A 16902-nucleotide genomic window follows, 5' to 3' on the forward strand; every position below is an offset into this window, starting at 1 on the left:
TATGCTTTGTTTTAAAGAACGATGACACGCGATGTGAGTGCGTGTGTGCATGTTTATATGTGTGTGTCAGTGTGCGTGCGTGAGCGCATCTGTGTCTGTGCGAAGTGTAGGTGGTTCGAATAGAAGGAGGAATAACATCCATGTTACAGACGGAGCAGTTTATAAAACAACAACAGCAACTACTATTACTGTTGCTACTACTACTACTGCCACTAATACTGTTGCTACTACTACTACTACTACTACTACTACTACTACTACTACTACTGTTGCTGCTACTACTACTACTACTACTACTACTACTACTGTTGCTACTACTACTACTGTTGCTGCTACTACTACTACTACTACTACTACTACTACTACTACTACTACTACTGTTGCTACTACTACTACTACTGTTGCTGCGGCTACTCCTTCTGCAACTTGGTGGTTCTGGACGTAAACCGCAGCAAAAGGGATGCCTTCTGACTAGTAGCTCCATACGCTCAGACAACAACAGAACAATTAGCTTTCTTCAGATGTCTGCATGTTCTCTTACGAATTTTCTACTCTCTTTTGTCAGTGGGCGATTGAAGTATCGTTTTGGATACAAATTTGAACTACGTAGAGCTAACTGATTGGAAAGACATTGCAAAAGCCTGGCAATGTAGGCGTTCTATATCACCCTATCCTTCAAGAATTGTCTCTGATGTACTTTTTTTTAATCACCCTATTCGGAAGATTATCACTTCGTTTTGTATTCTGCTTGTCTCAGCCACACGAGATAATATTTCATTAAGATGACAGACCTAAATATTTGTTGTATCTAATTTTTCGTATCTCTACGTATACTTGTCTTTCTATCTGCAACACCATTCGCAGGCACCCTGGTGTAAGTAATCCTGTTGACAATGTGCCGAAACTGCCTTGATTTTCACTCAACTGCTGATGAGGATGGTTTACATCTTGTCCTGTACGGTTTATCCGCAGTTGGTGCTTAATTTTTTACACACACACACACACACATCTTTAATAATTTGCTAGTCTCAGCCATTATATTGTAGCCATGCTAGAGTATTACCTTCAACGGTTTAGGGCGTCAAATCGCCCACACTACTTATTTTATAGTTCGGATCTTATTCTGTCAGTCAGTTTTCGAAACCGCTGAAATACAGGAAAGTAAACATACCAGCACTGTTTGGAAGCTGTGGTGGCGACAAACGCAAACACACGCACATATACATACATATTTATACGACGGTTTCTTCAGTGTTTCCGTCAACCAAATTCACTCACAAGGCATCGTCCAGCTTCGGGCTGTAGTAGAAGACACTTGCCCAAGGTATTGCACAATAGGACCGAACCAATACGACGTGTGCACAAAGGGACAGTTATGTTTGCGCCCATCTCTCTCTCTTATATATAATTAAGCACCAACTGCGGATAAACCGTACAGGACAAGATGTAAACCATCCTCATCAGCAGTTGAGTGAAAATCAAGGCAGTTTCGGCAGGGTTATATATCCCTTTAAACTCATTATATATTTAAATATTTTCTTTTTTCGCCCTTTTCAAGCCTAGCCAGGCTCATTGGTCCGGCTTCCCGGTTTCTGTGGCGTATGTGTTCCCCCCACCAGCTGGACGAGATGCCAGTCAGTCGCAGCGTTACTCAAGAAACAGGAAGAGAGAGCGAGAGAAAGTTGTGGCGAAAGAGTACAACAGGGGTCGCCACCACCTCCTGCCGGAGCCTAGTGGAGGTTTTAAGTGTTTTCGCTCAATACGCCCGGTCTGGGAATCGAAACCGCGATCCTCCGACCGCGAGTCCGCTGCCCTTACCACTGGGCCATTGCGCCTCCACATATTTAAATATACCCACATAAATAACACACATATATTTAAGAAAGAATTTTGGAATGCTTTCTAATTAATTTTAATTATTGATAGAATTAATGAGAGTGATGGATTGCCCGAATAGCTAGAACTGTCGGACTAAATGTTTTGCGGTATTTCTCCCGGTTCTTTCCAGTCAACGTTGAAATCTCGCTGAGGTCTACTTTGTCGATAAAATAAAAGTATTAATCAAATACTGAATGTGATGTAATCCACTATTCTCATCCCTCAAAATTTCAGCCACGCATGTATGTTACATGCAGTTATTGATAGAAGCATAATCATATAAACAGAACATAAAACATAAATATTTTAGATATGACTATACTGTAGTACATCTATTAAGGCAATTAAAAAAAAAGATGTCGGATGATGCTTTCATGCAATTTTAAATATCAGCATGCAGGGATATTATTCGGTACGCTTTGCTAATGTTAATTTTTATGGTTGGATGCATGATTATCTCATTTTAACAAGCTACAGTTAAGAAACGAACGCAATGACATCAGGTAGAAATGAAATGTTTATCACAAGAAGGATAAAATAAAATGTATAAAATTATAACAATGTGTACATACCTGTATGGTTCTCATAAAGCGAAGGAGTCTGTAGGCAACTGTAATAATGCAACTTGATATTAATGGTAAAGATTTTAGAAACGACTTTTTAAGGACTGTAAATGTTTTAACATGACTTAAAATTTTTCTTTCGTTCCTATTTTTCTATTTAGTATAATAGCTAAGCTCATTAGTAGGTGCGCATGCTTCTACTCAAATGTATACGTACGTATATTTGATTTGATGTATACGTGCGTATATTCGATTTTCAGTTAAACTAATATTGGTTTTAAATTTTGACACAAGGCCAGCAATTTCGTACGAGCGAGTAAGTCGAATACATTGATCCCACCCCCGACGGCACTTAAATGATATTTTTTTCATCGACTCTGACAGGATGAAAGGCATAGTCGAACCCGGCAGCATTTGAACTCAAAACGTAAAGTCGGGTGAAATGCCGCTAAGCATTTTTCCGACGCGGTAACGATTCTGGCAGCTCACTGGCTTTACTTAATCTAATATTGGTTTCAAATTTTGACACAAGGCCGGCAATTTCGGGGTATGAGTTAGGTCGATTACATCCACCCGAGTGTTCAACAGGAACTTACTTTATCGACTCCGAATGGATGAAAGGCCAAGGCGGCCTCGGCGGAATTATAACTCAGAACATAAAGACGGACGAAATACCACAAGGCATATTGCCCGGCGTGCTAACGATTCTCCCAGCTCGCGGCCCCAAGGTAAACTAATGTTCATCACTAGTGTGTTGCCTGATTTCTTTCGATTCTTTTTTAACTTGCTGGATGTGAAAGAAAAGGCAGTGATCATAGTCTTTGCAAACGCTCAAAGACCGATCAGATCGATACTGTTAAAGTTCCGTTTAAATCGGTTCAAGTCAACATTTGCAGGAAAACATGAGCTAGTAGGGTTTTCCAGAGAACGGACGGATTTCTGGAAGGAAAGGACCGTGGATAGGGTTCTGGGGAGAAGGTTGGACACAACAGGGCTGTAATGAGATAGCAAGGTGAGTGGGTCACGAGTGGTTGAGTGGAGGGTGTATAAGATTAGCTCGCTCTGAAGTACAGATGCTTTCATAACAGACAGAAAATAGCTGAAAGAAAACTGTATTCCCGTGGACTAGAGGTTGTAGCATGTGAGTGATTCAATGACATTCACTCAAAACCGGATGTACAAATAGTAACTGTGAGATTTTGTTAATATTTTGATCTAGGTCCAACAGGTTGATAGCACGGACTTTAGTAAGAGATCCAATCCATCGGAACTGTTTAAAGTTACCTAAGCTTGGAATGGATCCAAATGCAGGACTGGAACAATATGTTTTTATACTATTTGTTGTTAAGTCCATATCAACCCTGATTAAACATATTTACGATAAAACAATCTCTAGCCACAATATATGTTCTCTTTAGTAATATGTATAAGTATATTATTCATTAAATGTTTTATTTGCTTACGGTACTAGAGTGTAATTTGAGGGAAATTTGGTTGTTATTTATACCAAGATAAGCGATTCTGAAAAGTTTTCTTTTGTTTGTTTGTTGTGGTAGCGAAAATTTTGAAAGTAAAGATTAGCTTCATCGAGATGAGCGCACGACTCGGATCCAGTTCATAGTTTAATCCCATTGCGCTCACTCATCGTCAATGTGTGACGTTCATGGCTTCAATTAGAGAGTCAGCAAGGCATATCTTGTAAATAGAGATTAATCAGTTTTCAACGTACTTAGCTTCAGTCTTTGTTTCGTATTTCTCTAGTTTTCTTAATTTCTCGAGCCTTTCAGAGTTTTGACTAATTCAAAGGGAAAGTTAATGGATAAATTCAAGAACTTCTATTTAAAATAAATGAATTAATGACAGATATAAGTGAAAGAAATCTATTATTTTTAAAAGTAAGAAAAACATGTTTTAAGGTTCATATAATTTCAAAAAGAATTTATGCTGCTTCTTTTTCACCCCTGACATCTCTCTATAATCTAATTGTTCATGTTATCATGGGTTGTATGCTTTTGAAAATGTAGTGATTTACATACAGGTGGAACCATAAATACGTCCTTTACACGTTGAATAGACCAAACGTTTTTACTGAAGCGCCGCAGCACACTTGGGTCGTTCGTGTTGTGTATAGTTCGCAGGTGTACTGAAAGTTTTTTTGAAGAATGTTAGACAATGGTAAGGTATTTAATAAGTGTATTTTTCATGCACCAAACGTGGTGTATTTTTCAGTGCAATTATTTTAGTGATTTTAATTAATCAGCGAGGTAAGAGCAACAGGTATGAACCCACTTCTTTTTTTTCAGATCCTCCAAGAGTGGTGGGTGGAAGGAAGAAAGTTATCTCAAAGCCGGAAATCTAGTCCGAATATTTACAACGGAATGAAATTTGTAAGACCAGGGTGGTGATGTTAAACTAAGTGAAAGATCAACTTAGAACGCAAAGAGCTCTCAATAAATTCTTCAAAGCACATCACCCGACCCTGTAAAAGTTCCGCCAATCCAGCACACTTGTCTGGTACTTTATATTATCGACCACCAACAATCCCAAATATTGAAAAGCAAAGTTGACTTCGGTGAGATTCGAACTCAGAAAGCCAGAAAAATTGTTATGTATTCTTTTGCGGCAAAGGGCAATCCGTCACTCTATTTCTGTCTTTAAGCGCGCGCACGCACGCACGCACACACACACACCACACACACACACACACATACACACACTCACACCACACACACACACACACACACACACACACACACACACACAAATATACATTATTTCTTCTATTACTTTTAAATGGCAGAAAGTAAAAAAAAAGTTACTATAGGGCCCAAGGTTTCGTGCATGGGATTTATTAAACCGACTTAAAATCTGAGAGCTTAGGAAGCTCCCAGATTTGATGGCAATTTAATAAGTGCCATACGCGAAGATCTTGGCTCTTGGGTCTGTTATGTGACTTTGATAATTAACCTCTTAACATATACATTTTTTTTCAATTTCCATGCAAAAAAAAAAATATAGTTCAATATTATTTTGAATCTGGGATCTTTTCGGTTTGAACGGCAGTTTTTAACATAATTTCTAGGTAACTAAAAAATTTTAAACTTCGTATACTGGTAGAATGTGTTTATAAAACATCTTTTTCTCTTGGCTTTATTGAGAAAATTCTATAGTTTGTAAGATATTTGTTGTTTTTTTTCTTCAATTTCTGCAATTTCAACCAATCAATGACGTCCATTGAGGTAAAAAAACATTCTGTGCCGTATGAATATGTCCCTCGTTTAAGAAACAGATTGGGTTTATTTACATTTCTGAAGAAAAAAAGATACCCTTCCCCCACCCCTAATCCTAACTAACCCTAACTAACCCTAACCCTAAAACATTGAAATGCAATAGATCGATACTAGGGTCATAATTATGGGTGACAATTTCATATGACATCGTTAGAAAAACTGCCGTTCAAACCGAAAAGATCCTGAATTTGTATATAAGGAAAAAAAAGTACACAAATTATTTTGGATCAGTTATGATTTATTATGAAGTTACTGACCGAAATGATAATTACTGACAGTTAATAATAGAAAACGGGAATAACATCATGAACGAAGTATTTCGGGTTAGAAATAAGTGGCAGATACCTCAGAGTACAGTGAACGGATATTTTGGTTCAAATAAATATTTACTAGACATCTCTGAGCGAAAATATACAGGATAATATGTTAAGAGGTTAAAGTAAAATGTTATATACACAAATATATACTCATGCATTGGTTTTAGATTTTGGCACAAGGCCAGTAGTCTGAAGGGTGCGGCAAGTCGATTACATCAACCCTAGTGTCCAACAGGTACTTATTTTATCGACTCCCGCCGCAAAGGATGAAAGGCAAGGTTACTTCTAGCAGAATTTGAACTCGGAACATAAAGAGTCTGAAGAAATGCCGATAAGCATTTGTCCGGGGTGATAACAATTCTTTTCTATTCTAGGCACAATGCCCTAAATTTTGGGGAAGGGAGCCAGTCGATTAGATCGTCCCCAGTATGCAACTGGAACGTAATTTATCGACCCCGAAAGGATGACAGGCAAAGTCGACCTCGGCGGAATTTGAACTCAGAACATAAAGACAAACGAAATACCTATTTCTTTACTGCACACAAGGGGCTACACACAGAGGGGACAAACAAGGACAGACAAACGGATTAAGTCGATTATATCGACCCCAGTGCGTAAATGGTACTTATTTAATCGGACTCGAAAGGATGACAGGCAAAATCGACCTCGGCGGAATTTGAACTCAGAACGTAGCGGCAGACAAAGTACCTATTTCTTGACTACCCACAAGGGGCTAAACACAGAGAGGCCAAACAAGGACAGACAAACGGATTAAGTCGATTACATCGGCCCCAGTACGTAACTGGTACTTAATTTATCGACTCGGAAAGGATGAAAGGCTAAGTCGACCTCGGCGGAATTTGAACTCAGAGCGTAATGGTAGACGAAATACCGCAAAGCATTTCACCCGGCGTGCTAACGATTCTGCCAGCTCACCGCCTTTGTATACAGTACTGTGTTGAATTCTTTTTATCTTATTTGTCTCATCAAAACACACACACACACACACACACACACAACACACACACACACACACAGAGTCTCTCTCTCTCTCTCTCTCTCTCTGACACACACACACACATACACACGGACGCGCATATACACAGACACACAAGCGTATATGCACACCTGTATGATGTAACTTATAAAAAGCTGATGGTGTGTCATTACACTTCCAATGCCTTGCTTAGAGTGCAGAGAGTCGAAAAAAAAATATGATAAAGAAAAAGTTTAACATCGTTGACGTAGACCATGATTATAAATATCAAAATAAAACTGATGAAGCCAACGAAACTCATGAGGTCTTACGTCAGGAAAATTGTAATATAAAAAACGCACGCAAAGTGAAACAAAATTATTTTGCCATAATGAAAAAATATATATCTGAGGTTTTCGAGCAGAACTCATCATTTCTTTCGAAATAAATGTTTTTGCTTGAAACATTACGGATCTCTCTCACAAAGCAAAAATGATTTATAATACTTTGCAAGGTTTATATGCTTCTAAATTCACTAAGAAAAACATACACTTATGTATATATAATTACCTGGATGGTTTTCTTATATGTTAAAATATGATAGTGCTGATTTGAGTTGGAGGCCCGTAGCCAAGCTGGGTCAGAGCCATAAACTCAAATTAAAAATAATTTTGTGAACGTTTACATTTTATAGAGTATTTACAGCAAATATACGAGAGAGAAGGAGAGAGAGAGAGAGAGAGAGAGAGAGAGAGAGAGAGAGAGAGAGAGACGGGAGAAGATTAGGGATATAGAAGATGTATGTATGAGTGCATGTAATATATATATATATATATATATATATATATATATATAGAATATAGTAAAAAGTGAAAAAACTACAGAAGGCTTAAAGGTTAAAAAATATATCTTTGAGTCAATATGTCTGAAGAGTATTAAAAATTTTTTTCTTACAATGACATAGTTTAGAAGAAAGACCGGTTTCGCGTTTAGCTTTTCAAATTTCTAACGTCGTTATGATTGATTCTAGTTTCAGCTCATGAGCTGTGGCCATGCTGGGGCACCGCCATGCTGGGGCACCGCCATAAGTGTATGTTTATGTTGAACAGAGTTATCGTTATGTTTATGTTTAAAAGAGTTCTAAATAAGGGGAGGTAATGAGTGATTTCTTTATGTTTAAGCCTTCTGTAGTTTTTTCACTTTTTACTATTTTCTATATATTCAACCACGTGCTTTCACAAACCAACTTTCTTATCTATATATATATATATATATATATATATATATATATATATATATATATATCCCTTTCTATTCTAGGCACCAGGCCCAAAATTCTTGGGGAGGGGACCAGTCGATTAGGTTGACCCCAGTACGCAACTGGTACTTAATTTATCAACTCCGAAAGGATATCTAAGCATGTGATATGTTTATTTCTCCGTTATTTTTTTTCTTTATGTAGTAGTTGAAATATAACGGAGAAATAAATATATCACATGTTTATATGAAAATATAGAAAAGTTTGTGTATTATTGTTATAATTATATTATACGAGCAAAACGCCCCCCCCCCGTCCAATGGACGGGTGCTGAGTTGTCAAACATTTAAACCAAATTTTCTCAAAACAACTTGTCCGACCGTCCCATAGGCCTCCCCTTTGTGAAACACTGATTTAACCTAAATTTGGGACACCAGCAAAAGAAGAAATAAAGATAGAATTTTTTTCTATTCCAAAGAAAAACGATTTTATTCACACAAATGTGCAACCGAAGAGTATAAAGTACCAGTAATGATAAGGCTGTTGACTGGGAGAACACGAACATGGCTTAAACAGTAAACTTGGCAGGAAAGAAACGTGCTTTTAAGCAGTACAAAAACAACAAAAAATGGAAAGTGCAGTTATGTACAGGATGACGGAAGAAAAGCAGGACAAAAACGGCTTTATCGATTTTTGGAATCGATTTTTGTAATTTTTTCGAACACTTATACACGCCTTGATACCGTCGGTATATACATATCAAACTTGAGCGCAATCGGATGAAGGATGCCCGAGATCCGAAAAGACAGACAGACAGAACAAATTTTATATTAGAGATAATTATAATGATACAAACTATATACTGCACTAATCCTCCCTTCTAAACACATCTAATACGTATGCACCTATGAGTATGTTTGAGTGGAAATATACATGTATATATATATATATATATATATATATATATATATATATATTATATATATATATATAAATATATATGTGTGTGTGTGTGTATGTATATATATATGTTCCTCATGCATATACAGTTTCATTCTTACATAACTAAAATAATTTTAAGATATCTTGATTTTATAAATTACAATATTACTCCTCTTATAACTTTCTCATACCTCTTTATATTCTATCTAATATGAATAATGTAATGCATCAAATAATAATAATAACAATAATAATAATTGATTCTTTTGTATGCATATACATGCAAATATGCATGTACATTTAAGTGTAGGTATATGTATTTATGTATATTTATATATATGTCTATATATGCATAGGTATGTATATGTGTGTATAATTATAACTTAACCTTATGTACTTTCTAAAATCTCTGACGAAGCCTACAGAAACACTTAAGTACCTCAATTTCATCTACTAATTACTTCAGTCTACTGGAGGGATAAAAATAAAATGAGGTATTTTTGCCTCTTGGCTGAAACAGCTGTAAGATATTTTCCCAATTTCTATTCCTGTATGTTATATATTTTAATAATTACTGGTATCTTTATATGTTTTATATATTATATATGTAAACCATAATATGTTATTTTAGTACATAAATAAATAAATAAATTGACATAATATAATGTCTAAAAGTTGATGAATACCACCTATTGATCCCCTCCATTTTCTTAATGTTCTCTCTCTCTCTCTTTTTAAATATATATATATATATATATATATATATATATATATATATATTTATGTATATATATGTATACATATACATACATACATACATATATAGGCATATATATAGACATAGATAAACATATATGTATACACATACACACACACACATATATATATAAATCACTGATAGGGACACCGTATTACGTTTTGCAGCTATACTATACTAACAAAAATATAAGGCAGCGAGCAGACAGAATCGTTAGCAAACCGGGCGAAATGCTGAGCAGCATTTCGTCCTTCGTTACGTTCTATGTTAAAATTTCGCCGCGGTAGACTTTGCCTTTCATCCTTCCGGTGTCGACAAAATAGGTATCAGTTGAACACTGTGGTCGAGGTGATTGACTTACCCCCTCCTTCGAACCTGTTGGCTTTGTGCCAACATTTGAAAGCAATATACTACGAAGTATATTAAAAATAGAAGTCAATCCATTTTGTGTTAGCTGTGCGTTGTTTTCTCTTTTAAGTTCATCTCTACAGATTTTTTATAGAATTTAGACCCAACACTGAAAGTTACAATGTTTCGTATACGAATACATTTACGTAAACATTGCGATCAAAGAGAGAAAAATAGTTAATAGTTGCTGTTTCTTCAGTGCAATATCCAACCCATTAACTATATACGAATACCTTGCTTAGATATCCACTAAGTTTAGCGGTGTAACACTATTGGATAGACCAAATTTACATATTAAACTCATTCTTGGCAATTGGTACGTATATATTAATTCCTGGTCGGGACATTGGATTACGGTTTTCAACCATAATCTGCTACCAGGTATAATAAAAGTTCATAAATCAATACTGTATCCTACTTTTTGTGTTAGCAATGCGACGCTTACCCCTACCAGCAATTAATTTTAGAGAAACTTAGTCGCTTTTTAAGCAATGTATTGGTGGATAGTTAATGGGTTGGATGCGATGTTGAAGAATAAGTAATAACTCCTAAAATATGCATATGCACCAATTGCCAATTCTTATCTCTTCAATCGAATTTTTTACATACACGTATTCGTATACGAAACGTCGTAGCATTCAAAGCTGGCTCTAAATTCTATAGAAAATCTGTAGAGATAAACTTGAAAAATTATATATATATTACGACCAGCGGTCACTTTCTCTATTACAGTCAACGATTCTAGTCAATGCACAAGACAGCCATTATGCTCCCCCACACAAAACACCACCACGTGGACTCTGTTGAGGCTAGTAATAACAAATTATGAACTTTTTTATTACACTTAACTTTTAAAAATATATATTTTTGATAAGGTTCGTTTTTTTCAAGAAGAACCGAAACGTAAAATCTTTCATAAAATTAAAATTTATCTTATATAGTGGCGTTTTCAAACTTCTTTTTTACAAATATATACCCACTCGTATGCCACCTACACTTTATATATATATACCTCGTGTGTACCGTTGGCGATTTTTCCTCTGTCTTCCCTTCTCTGGATCTTTCCTTCTCCTATGTTTCCGACGAAGAGCTTCGCTCGAAACGTTGAACCCTCCTTCTTTCCTTCTTTCATGAGCGTCCAATAATAATATATTTGTTCCACGTCCTCGCGTTGTTGTGTTTTTTGTGCTTTCTTGTTTGGATTAACTATATATATATACATATATACATATATACATATAGGTGCAGGAGTGGGTGATAAGAAGCTTGGTTCCCAATCACATGGTTCCTGGTTCAGTCCCACTTCGTGGCACCTTAGGTAAATGTCTTCTACTATCGTCTCGGGCTGACCAAAGCCTTGTGAGTGGATGTGGTAGACAGAAACTGAAAGAAGCATGTCGTATATATGTATACATATATCTATGTGTATGTGTCTGTGTTTGTCCCTCGTCACTACTTGACAACCAGTGTTGGTGTGTTTACGTCCCTGTAACTTAGAAGTTCAGCAAATAAGACCGATAGAATAAGTACCAGGCTTAAAAAATAAGTACCAGGGTCGATTCATTCGCCTAAGTGTTCAAGGCGGTGTCCCAGTATGGCCGCTGTCTAGTGACTGAAACAGGTAAAAAACAAAAGAAACGATAAAAGGTGAAAGATATATATATCTATATATATCTATCTATCTATATATATATGCATTCATTCATACACACACCTACAAACATCGAGGCAGAGAGAAGGCAGACCGGCATAAATAAGGAGGGAGAGAGAAGGAGAGAGAGAGAGAGAGAGAGAGAGAGAGAGAGAGAGAGAGAGAGAGAGAGAGAGAGGAAATATATCGATCCGAAGAGACAGAAATACAAAAATTACAATAAGGTCAATATATCTGACTAAATTGTCTTGACAAATAATTTTCGTCGGCATATATATATATACACTTTGCTTTCTGGCTTTATCGTCTTTGAGAAAGATTGCCTTTCAAGCAATAATTGTATATGCATACACACACACATACCTACATACATACCTACTTGCATATATACGTATCTATCTATCTATCTATCTATCTATCTATCTATCTATCTATCTATCTATCTATCTCTATCTATCTATCTATCTATCTATATATATATATATTTAAGTAGGTGAATGAATTATCCTATGTTTATCGTCAGCATGGAAAATTCGCTTAACCGAAACCTGGGTAGCAAATTCACGTCAGAGTAAAGGAATTTTGTTAACATCTTCGTTCGACTCCATCCTTTCATTTATATATATATATACACACTAGCAGAGATACCCGGCGTTGCCCGGTTACATTCAATTGAAGAATTAGACTTTTCTGTTATATCTTCTGTAATGAACTGGAATATCTATGTTTCGAATTTCATTAAAATTGCAGATGAGGGTTATTTCCCTCTTTACACACCCTAAAAAATTGTAATCGTGCCACATGTATCCGATACTACTGAGTTTTATGCGCATATTCCAAAATTCCAGTCTTATTGAACCTGTTAAAAAGATTTTGCTCCTGAAAAATGAAGGTCATGGAGCCCTAAAATGTGAGAGTTAAGGCCCCTGTTGGGGGTGGGCATCTTAATGTCAACCAGAGCAGTTGAATTGTTGAAAATATTTTTAACTTGGGTCTTATATCTACTGTTTGAATTTCTTTGAAATAGGAAATATATGTTTACTGGGTTTGTAAAAAAGAGCAAAGCTACTGGAAACCGAAAGACGAATGATCACAATAAGCAGTCAGTTACCCTACCCTAGTCGTTACCACTGCCAATGTAGGATTCCTCACCATCCAGGTGACAGGGACAGCCGTAAGATGCATTACGAATCTATTGCAATTGGAATCTATTGCAACTGAAATCAACATTAACAACTGTGTGACATGAGGGCTAAGGAGAAATTAAAGTGTCACCTCTGGAGTTTGCAGATGACCACTATGCTGATACGTAACTGGACAGAATAAATTTACAATCTATAAATGTCTTTGAATAACCAGTCACTCATCTGGCAAGGCCTTGAACTCAATGTTGTCATCTGGGGACTATGTGTGACCGAGTGATAATAAAAAGACTGAAAGGAAGTCTGCAATCAAATAAATTTACGCAACACTTTGCAACTGAATCAGTGGAGGCAACGTTGCCTCTCATTTACTTGACAATTTATGTAACACATTGCAGAAATCACAATGTAAGTGTATGTCAAAGTAAACTGTTACACTGTTGTACCATTGAATTAGAAATAATGCCCAACTTTTATGCTCGGGTACCCCTTCAGTTTCCAAGAGCACAACTGTATTCGTTTTTGCTTAGATAAAATGACAAAATTGTGGAGGGGTCTTTGTAACTTTGTAAGAAGATGACATTTTATAAATATTACTTCATTTGTGTCTAATATCTATGGTTAAAATTTCATCAACAGCAAAGATATATGAATTGTCATGGGGGTTATGGCCCTTATGCATAGAATATAATTTTCAAATTTCATAAAGATACATTCAGTACTTTTGACCTAGTTTGGATCATAAAAGAAATGACTAAAATTTGTGAGTTAAGGCTCCCATTAGAGTGTTATATATATATATATATATATATATATATATACATATACGTACACACACACACATACACACACACACAAACACATACAAAGATAAATTGATAGATACAACTGAGTGGGAAAACAAAAATACGGGACACAGCCTAGTGCTTTTTTATGTTGATAAGCCTAGAACTTATTCTATTAGTTTGTTCTTGTAAAACCAGTAAGTTATGTGGATGTAAATAAATGAACAGCAGTTGTGAAGCAGTAATGAGGGTGAAACACAAAGACAAAGACACACACATACACTTACATATATACATACATATGTATACGATTGATTTGTTTCACTTCCTGTCTACGAAATCCACATATATTGCTGTTGGCATCCTTGTTGTCTCGGGAGACAATGGAGTTGCGCATAAAATAATCTAGTCCGGCTTTTACATTTCATGTCCTAATACATCTCCTGCTGTGGCTGTGTAGTCCTATCCTGGACAAACACTCCCTCTGGCAGGTGCCGCAAATGTAGCATAGACTTTGCCTGGCTGGTTGTAATGTCATAGTTTCTTGACGTCTTTTCTTGTCTTTCCATTTCTCCTCTCTCTCTATGTCACTCCTTTGTGTTCCCTCTTTTACGGTACGTCGACAATCTCCATCGTTGCTGGCAACTGCTTCCCAGTTGGTAATATTGATGATGCAGGCATTCATGTCCCTTTTGCAAACGTCCTTGTATCGTAAGAACGGTCTTCCCACAGACCTAGTGCCCCTAACAAGCTCTCCGTTGAGTATGTCTTTGGGAATTCTGCCATCTTCCATACGGCTAACATGTCCAAGCAATCTCATACGTCTTTGTGTGAGAAGTGCAAGCATGCTTGGTACTCCTTCTTGCTTGAGGACATCTTTGTTGGGGACATGATTCTGCCATTTGATGCGATGGATTTTCTGGAGGCAGCGTATGGCGTCGTATGGCGTGTGTATGGTGTCCAAGTCTCACTTCCATACAGTAGAGTGCTAAGTACACATGCCTGGTAAATCTTCATTTTTGTGGTCTTGGTCAGCTTATTGTTGTCCCATGCCCGTTTGGAGAGTTGGGCCATCACACAGCTGCCTTGCCAATGCGTATATTGAGCTCAGCATCAAGGGATAGGTTGTAGGTGACGGTAGAGCCAAGATAGGTAAACTTCTCCACCTCCTGAACTCTGTGGTCTCCAATATGTATGTTTGGGATATCCGATGTAGCCTGACCCATGATGTTGGTTTTCTTGAGGCTGATAACTAAGCCAAAGTTGCCACATGCTTGCTCAAAACAGTTGATGAGCCTTTGTAGGGCTTCTTCTGTGTGTTTTACCAGAGCGGCACCATCAGCAAATAGCATCTCCTTGATCAGGAGGCTTTGGATCTTGGTCTTGGCACGCAGACACGAGAGATTGAACAGTTTCCCATCACTTCTACTGTACAGAAACAATCCATCATCTGACGTCTCAAAGTCATGTGACAGCAGCAGCGAGAAGATGACAAATAATGTAGGAGCAAGGACACAACCTTACTTTATCCCGATTTTTATTTGGAAGCCGGCTGATGTTGAACCATTGTGCTGTATGGTGCCTTGCACATCATCATGGAAAGATTTGATTATCCTCAGCAGCTTTGGTGGACATCCGATTTTTTGGAGCAGGATGAAGAGGCCTTTTCTACTTACCAAGTCAAAAGCCGATCAATGAAGGCCATATATAATGGCATTTCTGCTCTCTGGACTTCTCCTGAAGTTGGCGTATGGAGAATATCATGTCAATAGTTGATCTGCTTCTTCTAAAGTCACACTGCGATTCTGGATAAATTCGAGAAGCAAGCAGTTGTAGCCTGGACAGGATAATGCGAACAGAGGCATTTCCAACAGTGCTTAGAAAAGATATTCCACGGTATTTGTTGCAATCACCCCGGTCACCTTTGTTTTTGTAAAGCGTAATGATGTTAGCATCCCGCATATCCTGAGGGACTGTACCCTCTTCCAAGCACTGACACAGAAGCTCATGAAGGTGCCGAAGCAGGATGGTGTTTTTGCCTGTTTTGATGATCTCTAAGGGGATGCCGTCTTTTCCCGGAGCCTTGTTACTTGCTAGGGAGTCAATATACTTGGTGAGCTCTGCTATACATGGCAGACTGTCAAGTTCACACATGACTGGCAAGATCTTGACACCCTCCATTGCAGCCTCAGCTACCGTGGTCTCTCGTGAGTACAGATCCTGGTAGTACCCATGTATCCATTTGCTTGCTTTGGTCCTTGATGAGACCTCCAGTAGTTGATTTCAGAGGGGCTGACTTGGTTGCAGATGGACCGAGGGCCTTCTTCAAACCGGCATACATCCCACGGGTGTCGCCACTGTCAGCAGCTGACTGGATACGCTGACAGATTTCCTGCCAATACCTATTTGCACAGCGTCTGGCAGTCAGTTGGGTTTCATTTCTTGCCTTTCTGAGTTCTTCGAGTGACTTTGTAGAAGAATCACTCTTGTATTGCATCAGAGCTGCACGGTTTGTTTCGATAACTGTTTCCAGCTCTGAGAGCCCAGCATTGAACCAATCTGGATTTTGCCTTTCTCTCATGCCGAAAGTATCTATTGATGTGGTATACAAAGCTTCCCTGATATAATTCCACCTACTTTCAGCAGAGGAGGTTGGGCAGCTACTGTAGGCAACTTCGACGGAAACAGCAAAACATTGTCGCAGTGTAGGGTCCGAGGTTCTGGCAGTGTTAATGCTTGGTCGGCCCATTTTCTTGGAGTGATGGACTTTTTTAGGCAGAATCCTCACCCTGCTTCTTATTTGTGAATGATCTGTGTCACAATCCACGCTGTGGTAACTACGGGTCAGTTGAACAGAATTCAGAAAGGATCTTTGTGTAATGATGAGATCCAGCTGATGCCAGTGGTGATATCTTGGATGTCTACAAGATGCCTT

Source organism: Octopus sinensis, linkage group LG10, assembly GCF_006345805.1.
Source record: "Octopus sinensis linkage group LG10, ASM634580v1, whole genome shotgun sequence".
NCBI classification, from domain to species: Eukaryota; Metazoa; Mollusca; class Cephalopoda; order Octopoda; family Octopodidae; genus Octopus; species Octopus sinensis.